This window comes from Montipora foliosa, chromosome 5 (assembly GCF_036669935.1).
Source record: "Montipora foliosa isolate CH-2021 chromosome 5, ASM3666993v2, whole genome shotgun sequence".
Taxonomy (NCBI): domain Eukaryota; kingdom Metazoa; phylum Cnidaria; class Anthozoa; order Scleractinia; family Acroporidae; genus Montipora; species Montipora foliosa.
This window is the reverse complement of record NC_090873.1, coordinates 3,535,327-3,553,388: the sequence shown is the minus strand read 5'-3', so window position 1 is coordinate 3,553,388 and position 18,062 is coordinate 3,535,327. Positions and strand designations below refer to the sequence as shown.

At 39.0% G+C, this 18,062-nt stretch overlaps 1 protein-coding gene and 1 long non-coding RNA gene across 2 annotated transcripts in view; one reads left to right on the top strand and one right to left on the bottom strand.

Annotated features, from left to right (window-relative positions):
- The window catches only part of LOC138003394 (adhesion G protein-coupled receptor L3-like), a 42,344-nt gene extending 39,016 nt beyond the window's left edge, over positions 1-3,328 (bottom strand). The window contains exon 1 of the mRNA XM_068849442.1: positions 3,205-3,328. The gene's annotated coding sequence lies outside the window, so the exon portion shown is untranslated. The remainder of the gene's footprint in view (positions 1-3,204) is intronic.
- The window catches only part of LOC138003399 (uncharacterized), a 72,367-nt gene that overhangs the window by 24,383 nt on the left and 29,922 nt on the right, over positions 1-18,062 (top strand). The window lies entirely within an intron of this gene.

Below are 18,062 nucleotides of genomic sequence, written 5' to 3'. Positions count from 1 at the left end.
AATTATGACGGGAAGTTATATTCGATTTGTAAGTCACAGTGAGGAGTTGATTTGCATCACAGATTAAAAACATAATCCTCTTTCAACTAAGCTATAAAGTTCACCACTTTTTTCATCGGCCCCGGATTGGTTTAAATTGACCACGTGACCCAAAGTGCCATGTGCAGCAAAATGTATCCAGGTGAACAGATTATGCAGCAGAAAAAGACTTTTACTTCAAAGGGGAATTTTCGACTTACAATCAAAGTTGATTGCGACCTACTTTGTGAGAAGTTGACCGCTCCACTGATCCGAGCTTTTGATGACCTCAAACAATACTCGTAAAATCTAATTTAAACGTAATTGAAAATATCTATTGATAGTGTGATTTCAGGTCTTGGGACGATTGGAATAGTCTTGATAAACATTTGCTAAATGAAATGAAACTGCGGCTTTACAGCGGGTTTTTGCCCCTTCTGTTAACTTGGGGCGGTTCGTAAAAGGTATAATAAGTCTAATCCAGGGATAAATGTGCCTTATTCCGGCACATTTATCCATGGAATAGAGTTATTACACCTTTCAGGAACCAGCCCCTGAAGAAGAGGTAAAAATGATGGCCTCGAAAGACGGAAGAAGGCAAAAACTTGTTGTTCAATTGGATGACTATCGAATCTAATATGATTAATTTTTTCTTAAATTGATCGACTTGTTACTTTTTCTGCAGGATTAATCTCTCTCTAATTTCGACTAAGAATATATTCTGGACGTCAAACTACTGTACAGTGCTGTTAAAGATTTGTTTCTGTTCAAAAGAGCGTCCAATTCGAGTCAAAGCGCCAGCACTTTGAGAGAAATATAGTTTGTTATTGCAAAGATGCAGTTTCCTAAGGGGCGCCTAAAGGCAAATTTAATTATTTTCGAGATGAAGTGGCCGGAGTTTTTGTTTAACTTTTTTTAGCCAAACGATCCGATAGGTGCTCTCCTACTCTAAAATTTACGATCTTCATAACAAACGTTTGTTACTGAGGTGGAATTCATACAAATGTTGTGAAGTTCTTCTTGGCCACATTAAACTCACAGGATTTTTCAATCTGGCCAGTTTTGCAAATCTTTATATCTTTCTGAAATCTAACATATTTAAAGAGAATGCATCCTAAAGATGTGTTTAGGAACAAAGCGTAGGTGAGTTAGCTCGCGATGTTCTGCGCTAAGGTGGCCGTTTAGTTCGGTTTTTGACGACTGTCTTCAACTTCTGTTCCACTTTCGTCAGAGCACTGGCACTGAAGCTATGGTTACTCATTTAATTAATATCAGCTTTGAAGCTTCGCAAAGAAGTAATGCCAGATAACATGATATCAGTAGTGTTAAATAAAATAGTTAAAATGGTGGCGCTACGGAATGACCAAAGATTCTGTTTCTATCATCCAGTGGCAACTACACAGCGCTTTAATTCAATATTTGTACCTACCAAAATTGATCTTCGCACTTAGCATGTGGTTTCGATGGCGAGCTAACTGAATAAAAGCAGTTTGTTTCCCTCTCAATTCATGGTTTGATTGACATGTGATTCGAGTTCTATTTCATTGTGAATAAGAGCAATATAACGTAGAGCCTCCCAACATTAATTTACTAATACCCTAGTATATGAATATTTCAAATTAATCTGTTACTTGCTCATCCCCTGAAAACAATCATTACACCACTTGCCCCTCAAAATCAGCCTCAGGAAAGAAAAATATTTTCTACTAACAAAATGCCTCAATTTTTGCCAAGTAATCAGTGGGAATAATGCCTGCATTATTACATATATCTTCTGGAAACGATTTAATCGAATTTAGAATTATCCAGAAGGGGGAAATGGGTGCTTTGTGTCCTTTTTGTTTTAAAGACGCTATTGAATTTTGACGAATTGTCCTGTCAACGAACAATAGCATGATCCCCCGAGGCGTTCTGGTTAAGTAAAGGGTGTTTTTTTTACTGACCATAGCTAATAGCGTAAGAACAAGAATAGGTAACTTATAAACTCGGTCGTGTTTCTTTAGGATCTTTTGGTAAGCATAAACGAAATTAGTAAAAGCCAGTGGGGTTCCTTCAGACGAAAATCCACGCTATTTCAGTTCTATAGGGGAACTTATTAGTAATAATCTCGGATTATTGAAGTGCGTTCGACAGTCGCTTTGGAAACAAAGGAGGACGGTATAGAATGAAACAATCTTATAGGACCGAAGTTTGAGGGTAAGAACATGTACTTCTTGCAATGGTTTCAATAAGCGCAGAGTACTATGACATGACTCATGTGACAGGATTGAAGTACTTTGCCCTTTGCTAGACTCTGAATCATAAGTAGGTGCGATGATATCTTGATACCTTAAATGAATCGACACATCACCACCTGTTAAGTAAGCTTTTAAAACGGAGCCTAACAATTGTTAACGGATCCTTGCACAATTTGAAATACTCAACACCTTTTACTTCAGGCAATTCATCGTAAAAGGAAACAAAACACAGAGATCAAATACAAACAGAGTTTTGACTTGAATCCGAACAGAAACCCACATCGAATTGACAAAAATACAACAAACAATATCTGAGTGCCTGCTAATCCGGATTAACAGACAAGTAACTACAAAAAACGTGGTCGATTGTCTATACGAAAATTACACAACGCTAGATAATTAAAAGGAACAAACAAACTGAGAAGTATACGTTGTATTGTTGCAACTGACGGAAACGAGAAGCAAGGAAAACAAACAAAGGCTAATCAGAGACAAAAAAGTCTCAAGTCAAATATACATTTCTTAAAAAACCTGAAGCACAAACGAATGATCTTACGAATTAGCAAACGAATAAATTGAGAATTCCTGGCTACGACATTAAATGGCATACACCCTAATCCAAGACGTAGAAGTTGCTTTGTTTTGAGATACGTGTGTCATTGCTATGTCAAGTGAGCTACATTTGGGATGAAATGGTCCAAACTCGTCTTCTTCAGGACGTTTTTCTCCCCGCCAAACCCGTCGAATATCGCATGCCGGATATCGCATGTCGAATGGCACTAACAAGCTGCCGAATCACAAACCTGTACCAAAGTGATTGCAGAATACCATGCCATTTCAAATGTGCACCTTTGAAAAACATGGACGAGGCAGTTCCACGTTAAATTTCACTCGAAAAACCGATATTGCGATGGGTGATGCGATATCGGTTTTTCGTCCTTGAATTTACCTTTTGGCGAGTTTTGCAGTATTCAATGCAGGATAAAAAATGCCATTTCAAAGAGCTGTCTGTTTCGATTGTCCAGTCCAAGCCAAACGAAAACAAGAATAATCTTCTTCCTTACTTCTGCACTGTAAAGGGAAAAATACCACTTATTAACCGATAGTGAGGTCATTACTCTCAGACCGAGGTCTGAGATTTCCCTGTAATGACCGAACGGACGAGGTTAAGGGGCCGACCTTTTTTTTTCCTCAAAAAAGTGTCGTTTTTACATTTACAGAATGTATTTACATTTACATTGTGGTTATTGCAATAATAGTTCTAATAGGGAGCTGCAAAGCCTAAAATGTTGTAAGCTATACAAAATCATTCTTGTATAGCTACATGTTTTCGGAATGTCATTCTTTAGAATCATTTAATATTACCTAATAACAATATTCTCATGTTATAAAGTGATGCTCCACAGGTAGATTTGAAAATGTTTAGCTTTTTAATTTAAAAAAATAGCTAAAAATAGCAAAAGGCAGTTCAGAAATGCTCATAGCGTGGTAATTACTGCTAGAATCATTAGTTACAATTTAAAAGTTGAACTGAAATCTCCAAAACAAATGTGAAAGCAGAATTAAAGTTAGTTGATCATGGTCTAATTTGTTATCTGTTGTCTTATATTATATAAGACATTGCAAAAACCTTTTATTTCAATGGAAAGTAATTACATGAAAATGCTTCAGTTGAAAAGATTAAAAACGAACAAATTATTTTTCTTTGTCTAATAAAACTTGACTCTTGAAATAGAAAACTTTACCTCCATTACTGCTTGTGATAAGCTACTGAATTTGGATACAGTGCGAGCCAGCAAGCTAGAAATCCCTGATCCCAATAACCGCAAGCTACCGAAGGAACTGTAGGCTAACTGTAGTGCTGACTAGGCTAGCCAATGGGTAATTTAGGCTAACCGTAATAGCTTGCATGACTCCTATGACTTGGAGCCATGTGAACCGAGCGGCAAGAAATCCCTTATACCATTATAAGGGCAAACCGCAAGCTACCTACGCTAGCTGTAGGCCAACCGGTGTGACGTTTAGGCTAACCAGTGTGTTATTTAGGCCAATCAATGTGTTATTTTTATAGGCTAACCAGAGAGGCTCGCTCTCTTGCAGATTATCCGGAATGGTTGCAGTTTTGCTGGGATTTTGTAAAACCCCCCAGGAATGATGAAATAGCTTTGCAACATTTTTTTTTCTTGCTTGCAGTAGTGCAAGAATTTTTTTTCTATTTCATTTGTGCTGCATGCAATTTTTTTCTTCCAACAAGCGTTTGCAGGAAATTTATCAAAGTGATAACTTCGCTCATGTTGTTTTGCTCAGTTTTGCCTGTTCTTCGTCCTTTGGATAATAAAACTCGCACTCGCTGTCTCTCTTCGTCGCTCATTCTAAGGGACGGCTAGTTCAAGTTCTTTCATTTATTGAAAATATAGTTGTACTATGTCCATATTTTTTGTTGTTTTCGCCCACGCGCCCACTATTGTAGCCGTATAATAATGTGCCATATCTCCCATGACGTCAAATGCGCATAAATTAACGATATGATTAATGCGAGAAGCAGTTATCTTAAAATACCAAGAGAGTATGAAGGTAAGAGAGGTAATCCCTTATATTGGCCCTATTACCATCGTAATCCCTCTTAGGTTATTTTTAGATCTCCTGCGAGATCCGGTATTCTCACGAGCTAGGGTTAACTGATAGCCAATCATATGTCCCCATTTTTGCGAACGACGCGAATAATTGCGTAGCAAAAATTAAAATGGGGACATATGATTGGCTATCAGTTAACCCTCGTGGGAATACCGGATCTGGCAGGAGATCTAAAAATAACTTAAGAGGGATTACGATGGGAATAGGGCCAATATGAGGGATTACCTCTCTTATCTTCATACTCTCTTGAAAATACCCAGAAGACGATCATTCGAACCAGGAGTCTTAGTTGTTCGCTTTTTGTCCTCAGTCTTTCTAGTCACGGGCTCCTGGTATGATGACTTCGTATGCTGTTTTCCTTATAGCCACTTTTTGGCATGGATTTTGCTCAAAAGTTTTTAGCACCAGGACAAAGAGAAGTTTGTCAGTTTACCCGCCAGGTGTTTATTCTTCCGTTGAATTATTATTATTATTATTATTATTATTATTATTATTACTATACTAATGAATATTATTTTTATTGTTATTATTATTATTACTGATGCTAGTAGTAGTAGTTGTTAATTAACAATTAGACCCGTAGCCCGCAAGGGCTACGGGTCAATAGCCCATGAGGCGAAGCTTTAGTATCACCCAACTAGTCGGACAGAAAAGGCAATAACAAAGTTAGCAAATGCAAGTTGAAGAAATATTTATTTGGGAATAAAACGAAAGAAAACGACACGCTTTTCGCTACTCGAGGACTATTACTAATAGTCCTCTAGTAGCGTAGCCAATCAAAATGCAGCATTTGCATTTGTCCACTAGTTGGGTGATACTAATTATTTTTGTTATCGTTGTTGTTGAAGAATGAAATTAAACAAGCGGCTGCCATTTTTTAAAAATGTTTTTTTTCCGGAATGGCAATTACCTTGGGGTTTTTTTAGGAGGACAGAGAAAGTATTTTAGGTAATAGCTTGTCTGTTTTCTCCTCTACTGCGGAAACACTCAAGAAATTTCGTGGCTATTTTCGTGTATCTTTAATTTCGTTTGTTACATGTATATTGTAGCAAGTTAATAACCCATTTTATTGCGGAACCCCTTTTGCAAAAAATGCTGACCTTGCTCATAGAGCTGCATGCGTTCTGAATTGAATGTGAGGTGAGAACCTGTCAAGAAAGCTGTGAGATAAGTTGCCATTAAGATGGATCTTTGTCGGAGGAAAACTGCTTTCGTTGGATACATTCAGATGTTAATACTTTTCACGTGCGCTTGTTATGGAGAACTTAGTATCATGTGCAAAGCAAAGATTTCTCCCTTACTTGACGTGTGCTCGATAGTGAATTAGTAAGCCCCATATCGTGGGTCTGAATGTCTCTTCTTTTGAGAAGGACCGCCCGCATGGCATTGTGGCTGACGTATAACCCGGTCAAACTTGCCCTATCTATCAATTTAAATCGTTATCTGTGCTGTGCTGATCTGAACTCTGATCTTTATGAGAACGACTTGAGAAAAATAAAAATAAAAAGCCGGTTAACCCGGCATCGACTCCTGAACCGCGCCCGATTGACAAGTAAAATCGTGTGACGTTTGTGTAAAATCTGTTAAATCTCACTCCTAGGAGCCAATGGGTTTATATAGTTATTGAGTGGGTGTAGAGTTAGTTAAGCCTTTCTTCGAAAAAGTTCATTACATTAACATTGACATTTAAATGTCATCGCCATCCACTGGAAACGAAGTTCCACATTTCTTCCCTGATCACTTTTCATTTTAAAGTGTTTCGAGTTAACAGGGAGAACTTATCTAATGATCACTTGGGAAGGGAATCAAATTGCCTGTTTGGAAGATGTTTATGACATCGTGACTATTCAAAATCTCACATGGTCAAGAGCATTGTTGTGAAGCAAAATTTTGAATTCATTTTCGTCTCAAATGATAAAAATAAACCGGCAATACAGTGTTAATAAGGAAAGAGTCCAACTTACCTCGTTTGCTTTGGCACTAAGGTTGTACCACCTACAGCTGTAATTGCGGTTATTTTGATGCTGTTTAACTCTGGAACTGGTCCTCAATAACAGTTCCCTTTGTCAGCCCTGTATGCAGCCGAATGAATCCTACGTTCTTTTTTGTTCTCTCAGGTGTGAAATTACTATGTTCCCGACAACGCTTTTTATCGTGACGATATACATTACTCGAGAGCCAAGTCGAGATATATTTGTTCGGAAGTCTTAGAGGTCAGATTCTTGTGTTGGTATATGTATATACACAGTAAACAAAGAGGGCAATTGCTAATCCAAAAGCGTTATTTGGAATATCTGGTTACCGTATTCCACTTTCAATTATTCACCGACGTGAAAGGAAATAGGCACCACTTTTTATGACCCAGAGATGAGTAATGACTGTCGTACATACCATCCGATGGGAATAACTAATGGTCCAAAAAATAACTTTACGAACAATCACGATTAAGGGATGCTTTCATGAACCTAATCAAATATAGCTCAGTACCAACATTTTTTTTTTGTTCATTTACTGAGCACATCGCAGTCTATGAGGTGTATTGTCAACGAAGACCGTCTAAAATAGTGGGCAATATCAGTACAAGTCATAAAGCTGGGCGTCAATATCTCCTTAGTCATTAGAAAAACCCTTAGAGTTGTTTATACAGGAATCGTACTCTGATAAAAGCCGTGTTCAGGGACTTTGTTCCCTTGGATACAGTGTTACATCAATACTGAGAGATATTGGGCTTTACGTTTGCTGCAAACGAGTCTGTAACAATAAGTTACATATTTTGAAATTTTATGCTTTGGAAACTCGATCTTCCCATGTGATCTGTAAAGAAACGTGTGCTATCCTCAATACCCGATATTCAAGCCACAGATCACGCGAAAGGAACGGAATAAACCTTTTCTGTTCCTATTCGGTCCCAAGACGAGCTTTAAACGTTCCAGTGGCCACTCAACAACCGGATTGTTGTTAAAAATTTGTGCCGGAAATTAATTAAAATGGTTCTACGTATTGTTTGTTAAAAGCTCGTCTTGGTGAGTTTGCAGCTGCGAGGCCTCAAAAAATTATCTTTTCGCGTGTGCTAAGGAGATCTCCAGGTCTGTAATTCTAGGGGGCTGTTTTGCCTCTCGGACCAAACGTTCTAGCAATCGTGACGGGGTTTCTGAATCAAAACTTTGCCGCATGACGTAATCGTCCTTCTCCCCCTCCCCCTCCCCCCACCCCCCCCCCCCGAAAATTTTGGGGGATGCTTGCTTAAAATATGATTCTCAAACTAACTTTTGCTAAAAATCCATAGAAGTTCCATATCTTCAAATTCTATGCTTGCCTATTTCAATAGATCAATTCGGCTAACTCCGACACGTGTGGTACCCCACTTAACACAGGTTGACTACTACTCAGCCTCCAAAATTATAGGCATTGTTCAACTATGATGTGGTTTCGAACATTTCTACGCACTCTTCAGACTCCTCACTACTTTCCGAAATATCTAGGAAATCTGTTTACAAAAAATGTCTAAAATCTTAGGCGCCTCGAGAGTCTGAGCTCGAATATTCGAAAATTTATAGTAGAGTAGGAGCTACGCTATTGGTGGTAACATGGCAACGTGAAAAATAGGAATATATTAGTTAAATGAAAAGCGTTCGTTAATACCGTGAGGATTAAGGGTGCCGATTTGAAAGATGAATTTTTGTTCCAGATTCTTGCGGCTTTCCGTCGTACCTAGATGTAGGGAAAGGCCGCAGATAGCCATGTTTTTTTTTGGAGTGCGTTAGGCAGATTAAAATGGCGAGCGACTGGCTTAGATGCATCCTTGTCATTCTTCTCAACATCGCGAAGGTGTTCGCGGAATCGGTCACCTAGTCGTCTACCTGATGCACCAATGTATAATTTATTGTTAACATAGCAAGATATCGGGACCTAAGCGATCTGTTAAGATCGCACCGATCGTTTCACATGTACCTCCGCAAATGTCATTTATTGCATAACCTGCGTTATGCAATTTATTGCACGTTATGTTATACATTGGTGAGACAGGTAGACGACTAGGTGACCGATTCCGCGAACGACCTTCGCGATGTTGAGAAGAATGACAAGGATGCATCTAAGCCAGTCGCTCGCCATTTTTAATCTGCCTAACCACTCCAAAAAACATGGCTATCTGCGGCCTTTCCCTACATCTAGGTACGACGGAAAGCCGCAAGAATCTGGAACAAAAATTCATCTTTCAAATCGGCACCCTTAATCCTCACGGTATTAACGAACGCTTTTCATTTAACTAATATATTCCTATTTTTCACGTTGCCATGTTACCACCAATAGCGTAGCTCCTACTCTACTATAAAAACTACACGTAACCCAATAATCTCGATCGATCGCTCTGGCTAACGAAGGGCTAACGCTCGAAACGTCAGCTTTTAGAATCTCTGTACGGTGGCCAATTTACATTATCAACTCCGTTGAAAAAACAAATTTTTGTAAAGAAATACTTCCCCACTATACTTCCCCCCACACTTCCCCACCGACGCAGCACCATTTCTTTAGAAACTACCCCTTCATTCATTTGTCATTCAACCGCTGCGACCACTAACCTTGTTGTTCTAGTATTTTTTAATCCACAGATTTCTAACAGGAGACCCAAGACGACGATGCCAAGCTTGAAGAAACTCACCAAGGAGCTACGCCAGGAAATCGTAAGTTATCTTTTTCCTTTTCCCACACTTAGCAGTAACTTAGCTTTCCGTTTAGCCACACTCTCATTTTCGCCAAAACTAGGTTTTGTAGTCACATCAACTTCATCGGCCGTTGCCTCAATTCTAAAGTCATTCCTAAAGGTTTTCGCTCGAACTTTCATCGGCTACATTCTCTCACTCAAATCAGTATCTTCACCAAATCGATGTGTGCGCAAAATTCTTTTTCACGTATATTATGAGGATCACAATTAGAGAGCTATGTGCCAAAAACGAATCGCACTTGACAAACAAACAAATTCTTCATTGTCGCTCCGAACTTTCCAAAATCTGTCCAGCCAGCAATTTTAGTACAATCGATTCGCGCTAAAATCCGACAACTTAATTCTGGACTGTTTGACCATTTACACCAAACCAAGACTCTAAAACTTCAACAATTAATAGGTCCGCAAATTACCGACGACACTACATTGCATAGCCATAATACCGTAATTACAATTCCAGAAAATCTTCCGCTTACTGACTCAGAGAAATCTGTTCTCAGTAAGGGCCTAAATTTTGTCCCTATTACCAAACGCACCAACGAATTTTCTTAAAGCAAGATGTCGAAAAATTCCTTCGCCGCGCGCGTTCAGTTAAAAGCCTTTTTTTTCACGACAAAGAGCATGATTCGGACACTTCTAATAAAGATATTTTTGAAACACTCTAGTTCGCAAATCCAAATGGACTCCCCCAGAGGGACAATTTGCCTCTTTAGATTTTTTCACCAAAAAATGCCGTCACGACATTCACAAACTTAAATTCAATCGCAACACTAAATTTTCCAACCTTTCCTCGGAAGAGTGGGCGGCGCTTAAAAATCTTAGTAAACGCAACGACATAGTTGTCAAATCGGCCGACAAAGGCGGCGCGGCGCGGTAGTTGTTTGGCGGTCCGACCTTTACCAAAAAGAAGCTTTGCGGCAACTTTCGGATACCTCGTTTTATGCCAAAATCCCTAAAGATCTCACTTCCAACAATCAAAAACTTGTCAAAGACACCATTCAAAATCTTATAGTTAATCAAGAATTACCGGACACTGCCACTAATCTCATCATCAACACCCCTAGAACTTCGTGCATTTACTTCTTGCCTAAAATTCACAAACCCAACAACCCAGGTCGCCCTATCGTTTCTGCCTGTAGTTGCCCCACCGAACTCATTTCTAGCTACTTAGACAGGATTATGACGCCTATCGTCAAATCTTTGCCATCATACATTAAAGTTTTAGACAGTACAGTACACACGCACTACAAATTTTCCGCGATTTCAATTTCCGGCCAAGACAAACTTATTTTCACCATGGACATTACATCTCTATACACAGTCATTCCTAATAGCGAAGGTCTTCAAGCACTTAAACACTTTTTCGATCAACGCACTGTCAAAGAACCTAGCTCGGAAACGCTCCTCCGCCTTGCCGAACTAGTTTTAACGCTTAATTGTTTTTCATTCGCCGGCAACTATTACAACAAATTAATGGTGTGTAGCGCGGGGCACACAAGAATGGGACCTAGCTATGCCAATCTTTTTGTAGGATATGTTGAACACCAATTTTTTAATCAGTACAACGGCCCCAAACCTGAACTCTACGGCCGTTACGATCGACGACTGCATCGGCGCTATTTCATCATCCAGCAGAGAAGAACTCGATCAATTTATAACCTCCGTCAACTCTTTTCATCCGGCGGCTCTTAATATACCTGGGAAATTTCGGAAACTTCATTGGCTTTTCTAGATATCAAAGTTTCTATTAGAGGCAACGTGCTATGTACTAGTGTGCACTACAAACCTACTGATTCACACAGTTATTTGTTGTATTCATCGTCACATCCATCACATCACATGTCAAGAACTCCATCCCTTATTCTCAATTTCTTAGACTTCGACGTCTATGTAGTGATGTGATCCTCCGATTTTTCCAGCAAATCAGAGGAGATGTGCCAGTTCTTCGAAAAACGTGGCTATCCTGTCTCTGTGGTCAAAGCGGGCCATCATCGCGCCCAACAATTTGATCGACAGTCATCACTACAAACGTCACAAAAAGATAAGAATGACAGAATTCCATTCACCCTCACTTTCCATCCTCATAATCACGCAGTCAAAAGCATCATTCTTAGTAATTTTAAATTACTCCAAAATGATCCGAGAGACTGGTAGAATCTTTCGCAACCTCCACTTATTTCATTCAAACGCGACAAAAAAACGTAGGCAACTTTTTAGTTAGAAGCGCGCTCAAAACTAACGAGCAACCCGGCACTTTCAAATGCGCGCGCTCACGATGCAAAACTTGTCTTTTCATTGTTAACACTAGCAAGATATCGGGACCTAAGCGATCTGTTAAGATCACCGATCGTTTCACATGTACCTCCGCAAATGTCATTTATTGCATAACCTGTACGTTATGCAATAAATTATACATTGGTGAGACAGGTAGACGACTAGGTGACCGATTCCGCGAACACCTTCGCGATGTTGAGAAGAATGACAAGGATGCATCTAAGCCAGTCGCTCGCCATTTTAATCTGCCTAACCACTCCAAAAAAACACATGGCTATCTGCGGCCTTTCCCTACATCTAGGTACGACGGAAAGCCGCAAGAATCTGGAACAAAAATTCATCTTTCAAATCGGCACCCTTAATCCTCACGGTATTAACGAACGCTTTTCATTTAACTAATATTCCTATTTTTCACGTTGCCATGTTACCACCAATAGCGTAGCTCCTACTCTACTATAAAAAACTACACGTAACCCATAATCCCTCGATTCGCTCTGACGAAGGGCTAACGCTCGAAACGTCAGCTTTTAGAATCTCTGTACGGTGCTACCCCTTCATTCATGATTTTTTTAGCTCATGCTTTTTTACGTGGTCCACACAAGTCTCCTCCCCCACAAAAAGGTGATTTCTTCCTAGGGAGCGGTGGGTATGATTTGTTTTAGATTATACTTGATATTTTCCGTGGTAAAATTTGCTTCGAAAATGGGGTTTCACCGCCTGTGATTGCGTGCCCGAAATCAGCTTCAGAGTCGTTTTGTTAGAGCCATTGGTTATTCAAGGAGAGGAGAAATACTTAACAATTATTCTACGAGAGCGCGTTGGATGTGAGATGGTAAATAGCCAACGAGGCGCGTAGCACCGAGTTGGCTTAACCCGTCTCATGTTAAACAAGCGCGAATGGAATAATTAAAATCAAAGTCAATCAGTCTCCAGTTTGGCAACACTTGACGAAATCAGTTTCCATATTAGGTCATACGGTATATGAACTGATAATCGAGATTGAGTGAACCCAATCAGAAAGCTAGAACCACAATACCCGAGGCCGAAATATCGGAAATTCTCTACTTGCACAAATCTCATAATACACCTCTTTACTTCCCACAATTATGTCCCATGCAATTTTTTTTTGTGGGAGGGTTTTGGGGGGGGGGGGGGGGGGGGAAGGTTGAGGTGTATTATGGGTTTTGTGCAAGTAGAGGATAAAAGTATATCATGGCGTTAAGGTTTCCCTTCAAATATAACAATTATGAAAAAAAAAAGGACTTGTTACTCACCAATTCCAAATGAATCTCCCATTGAAAAGAAACTTCCAAAAATAGCTAACATCAGCACATATGCCGTCTTCATTGTGTCTTTATCACGAACCCTGGAAAAGGTTTCAATACGCATGATCATAAGCATAATTCCCACATTCCCATAATGCCGTTCTACCTTCGAACCAACCGAGTTCAGGGAATTCTCTTGACAAATTATATTTATGTACACCTTCCTTTAAGGAACACATTTGAATTGACAAGGGTGGGTCTCATTCTCGCGGCGCCATATTGTCCATAGACAATAGATTTCGCGGTAAAGACTTGTTTCCATATCTTAAAGTGCTCTTGGACGTGGGGTGCCTGGAATGAAATTAAAACACTGGAATCGGTCAGTGTAAAATGCAGACTGAGGTTATAATGTAAATGTTGAAAAAGCCAAAACCTCTTAGAATTGCTAATCTTAGGCCTAATGAGGCCTAAAACAATATTTAGGCTTAACTGTTAGCATTCCGATTCCAGTGATTTAATTTCATTCCCAGGCACCTCACGTCCAAGGGCACTTTAAGATATGGAAACAAGTCTTTACCAGATTTCATACCCAGAGCCTCGAGTTGAAATGTTTGGGAACGAGTTTCGGTGGGGAAAAAAAAAGATTTTCAATCACTGAGGACTCAACATGGCCGCTGTTTGATTAAGACCTATAGGATTGAACACAAATGAATTAGATATATTTGTAAAGGGTAGGGATGTTTGGCCCTTCAGTTCAGTTTAAAGGATGTGTTATCATATAATTTTTAACGCGACAAGCAATAAAAATATTAAGGTCATCATCATCGACTAAGTTTCCGTTTTCATCTATCCACACCATTCCGTCAGTCTTCAATTTTTTTTTCATTCGCCTGCGCTATGACCTGTCGTTCTCAAAAGTTTATGTTTAACACCTGCCATCAATAAGAAAACGAATGGTCGGATTCGTTTTCAAACATTGTAATATCTGAAAACCGTCTCGGTTTTCACTGGCGTGTTCGGACGTAAGAGTACACGTTTTCAAACGGACTGTTGATAGAGCCTTATTTTGAGCTCACTTTATTGGCCATAATAGCAACGCATGTGAGTCAATGCAATTTGTTCAGAAGAATGCTTAGAAACACAACGTTTAATCAAGTAAAGCTATGATCCTCGCAGTTATGAACGCAATTTTAGCAATTGCGTAGAGAAGCCTGAAAATCTCAAGACTACAACGGGGTTTGAACCTGAGTGACCTCGCGATACCGATGCGACGGAGCTATGAAGCCACTGACATTTGGAGCTGGTCATTTGTGGATTCTAATGTTCCCAAATGTTCAAAAATGACCGACTCCCAACGTCAGTGCCTTCTAATTCATAGCTCATTTGGTTAGAGCGTCGCACCGGTATTGCGAAGTCACGGGTTCAAACCCCGTTGAAGTCCTGAATTTTTCAGGCTTCTCTACGCAATTGCTCAAATTGCGTTCATAACTGCGAGGATCATAGCTTTACTTGATTTCATATCCGCAGTCCAGAAATATATATCATTTCGTTCATTGAGGGAACGTTTAGTTAGACGAATGCTTAGAAATACGTTGGACCTTTGACGTCTCGAAAGAAACTCCAACGCTTAGACGTCTGTTGCCTGGTGATGGCTGATTGAATGAAGTATCACCTGACAGGGAAGAGGCATTGTATGGAGTCTTAACTATAGGCTCTTAGGTTTTCTCTCATGAAGCCCAGCTGACATTTCATATAAAACGCAAGGCAATTAATTCGTAAACACAGCTTAAACACAATATGACAAAACGGTTTAAGCATCCGACTTTTGATACAGTCCAATTATTTTTCGAGTCAAATAAGTAATGATAGCGAAATTAAGAGCACTAGTGATGATGTTAACGGTTTTCCTGCTAATTTAGAATAAGATCTTTTTTTTTGCGCGACTTCAAATGAAAGGGAATTTATAAAAGGATGGAAGTGGCATGGATATCGCTTCAAAATTTATAATAAAGAAAGCTTTAAAATCTCTAACTTACTTTTTATCCGCCACTGACATCGTTTTTTTTCCTTTTTTTTGTTTTTAAAAAAGACAAGTAACTTGTTAACATAATATGACCGAAACCTGATTTTCTGGCAACGTGCAATCATGATATTTTGAATTAAATAATACCAAAGTAAAAGCATAAGTGATTGGTATATTCGCGTTGACATCATGGCAACGAAAGCATTGGCAATAGACTTTATACCAAGGAGATAATATGCCTAGATATTGAGCTTCAATTGTTTAATGTTTGTTTTAAATTTGTTTATATTATTAGATCTTTTTTTCCTGTCTTTTGTGTGTCTTCAAATGAAAGAAAATTTTAAAAATCGAAGTCACTTTTTTTATCCACCATGGACATCGCCACGTTATTTTTAATTTTCTTAAAATTTGCAAACATAAGGCTTTACGATAAAATAGATCTAGATTAGGAAAGACAGGGAGAAAAAGTGGAACAATACTAGTAATTATTCAAGGGCTTATTTGCAATAGTTCTTTCTTTTCTGAAATGCTGTCAACTGCAAGAAAGAGCCGTTTACTTTACTACAAGCAACTGACACAAAGTATTTAATTTCAGTAAGGTCATCTAGATTCAGCTATGGGATCGACTCAATGTACTTTAAGTTACCCCACTGGGCTAGAATACTAACTTATAACTGACAGGTGGAAATAGCTATTCGCGTTTAAGACATACAGTTTCTAAATACAGACAAATACTTACACCTTGTTTGACTTGGTTAACCTTTTGGCTCCGATGACCTTTATCGGCTTCAATGGCAAGAACGAAGCAGAAGAGTTACTTATATGCAACATGTGCTATTGAGATGTCAACCTGTCAGTCAGGGTGCATCAGTGGTTGGAATGTGCGAAAAGAAGGCGGAGCGCCAAAGTACAAAGCAGAACTAAGAAATATGTTTTTCAATAAACATTTTTCCGATGGTGAGGTACTGCCATATTCCTGTAACGTTCTCTGCTGTACTCTGGGTTGTGGATATAGAAAATAAATAAAAGAGGTCGAATAATTTCTACTCTCCGGATTGCGTAATTTCGTAATACGTGATCATCAGTGTTTTCCTCAGTGAAATTTTCAAATATAGAAGTAAGGAGACCACTATATAGCTAATTATGTTTTTTCAGTTCCTGAATAGTAAGAATCGGATTGAATGAAGAATATATCAATAAAGAAAGTATCCTTAATTACAAATATTCCGTAGAGTCATGGTGATACGCCAGTGTGGTGGTCGATCAATAAGGTTTTACAGAGAAAGGGTTTACAAGAAGATGAAAAGGCTTGGGATTGAAAAGAGAAACGTCATTCAACTTTTAGTAAAAATCTTATCACTGTTCTTGCCATAACAAAAGCAAAGCGTTCGCTCTGATTGGTCAATTACCATTTACTATTTGCCATGGGTGAAATGGTTATGACAAAAAAACTCTGAAACGTGCGCCGGAGTATTGTAACTACTGGTATTGTATTGTATTTTATTGTAACTACAACAATGACCGATCAGTCTACCGCCGAAAATGCTGACAGTTCTTCGCAGTTTTATATAAAAAAAAGGTTTACCAATGTCACGTTTTAACCCGTTAGCTAGTAATTTTACTCAAAACACCAGCAAAAGCGATTTGCGAGCCTAAGTGAAAGCCAGCTCGACGAGTTAACGAGCGAGAGACAAGGAATGTCACAAACTGTCACGTGGGAAATTTGCTAAAGGCTGGTTTTAACTAGCGAAGGAGTCGCATTTGGTCGTAATCAGAAGCGTAGAGCGATACGATCTAGTGAAAATCAAACTGTCCGAGTTGGAAGCAGAATACCGCTACCGCTTATGACTCCGTCGCTTACGATCCGGAGTCTGAAGCAGAAGCGGAAGAAGAAACCAATCACAATGCTCGATTACAAGCATTGTGATTGGTTGGTTCTTCCGCTTCTGCTTCTAGTTTTTACTGGATCATAAGCGACGGAGACATTAGCGGAGTCGGAAGAAAATGGAAACGTTCTAATTCTTCTTCCGACTCCGATTCCGTCGACCTTATCATGCTCCGCATACGACTCCGATCTTTGATTTTCACCAAGGTCATAAAGTCCACTCGGCCGTCGCGTCGTGCGACTCTGACGCTCTTTCGTGTTTAGCAACGTCCCGCGTGGAACTATAACTCGATAGTAAACGCTGAACTGTTTACTATTTGTTAAGTACAAAGGACTGGTTATAAATTTAAAAAAAAAGTGCTACATTGATCTTAAAAATCGTGAAGGGATACCTTGCTTTGTTTTGTTTTTTGTTCTTTTCTTCTCACATGTTTAAACACTAGAAACACGAGGGAATAACCATGGAATTTACCATAATTTTGTTGTGTTTTCCTCTTTGTCAAAAAAAAAAATGTCTTAATGAGTAGTTTCTGAGAAATTGATTTGGTGATAAAAAAGCAAAAAAGAGGTCACGACGTGCCGACCTGTCAATGAGGTAATTTTCAATTGCAAGTGTAAATGAAAATACAGTATTATCATGAATATGTAACTAACAATTAAATGTTTATAAAGTAGGTAAAAATGTCACGAACGCTAAAATTTGATAAAATATCTATCTCTTTCTTTACTTATGTTAACATTTGAAATGCTAATCTTCTACTCTTGGTGTTTTATTCACACCTGAGACTTCCGCGGAGAGAACGAAACTTTGATGACATCTCTTATCGCTTATTTTTGTTTAGGCCAGGAACTGACTGTTAAGACTTCGTTAATTTATGCCCCGTGACTAGATATTACAGCACGAAAATTCGGCACATCGAGCCTGAAGTAACACTTAGAATAATACGGGTGAGTGAATAGGGGCTCAATTAGTAAAAAAGCTCGATTTTATTATTTCTGGCCC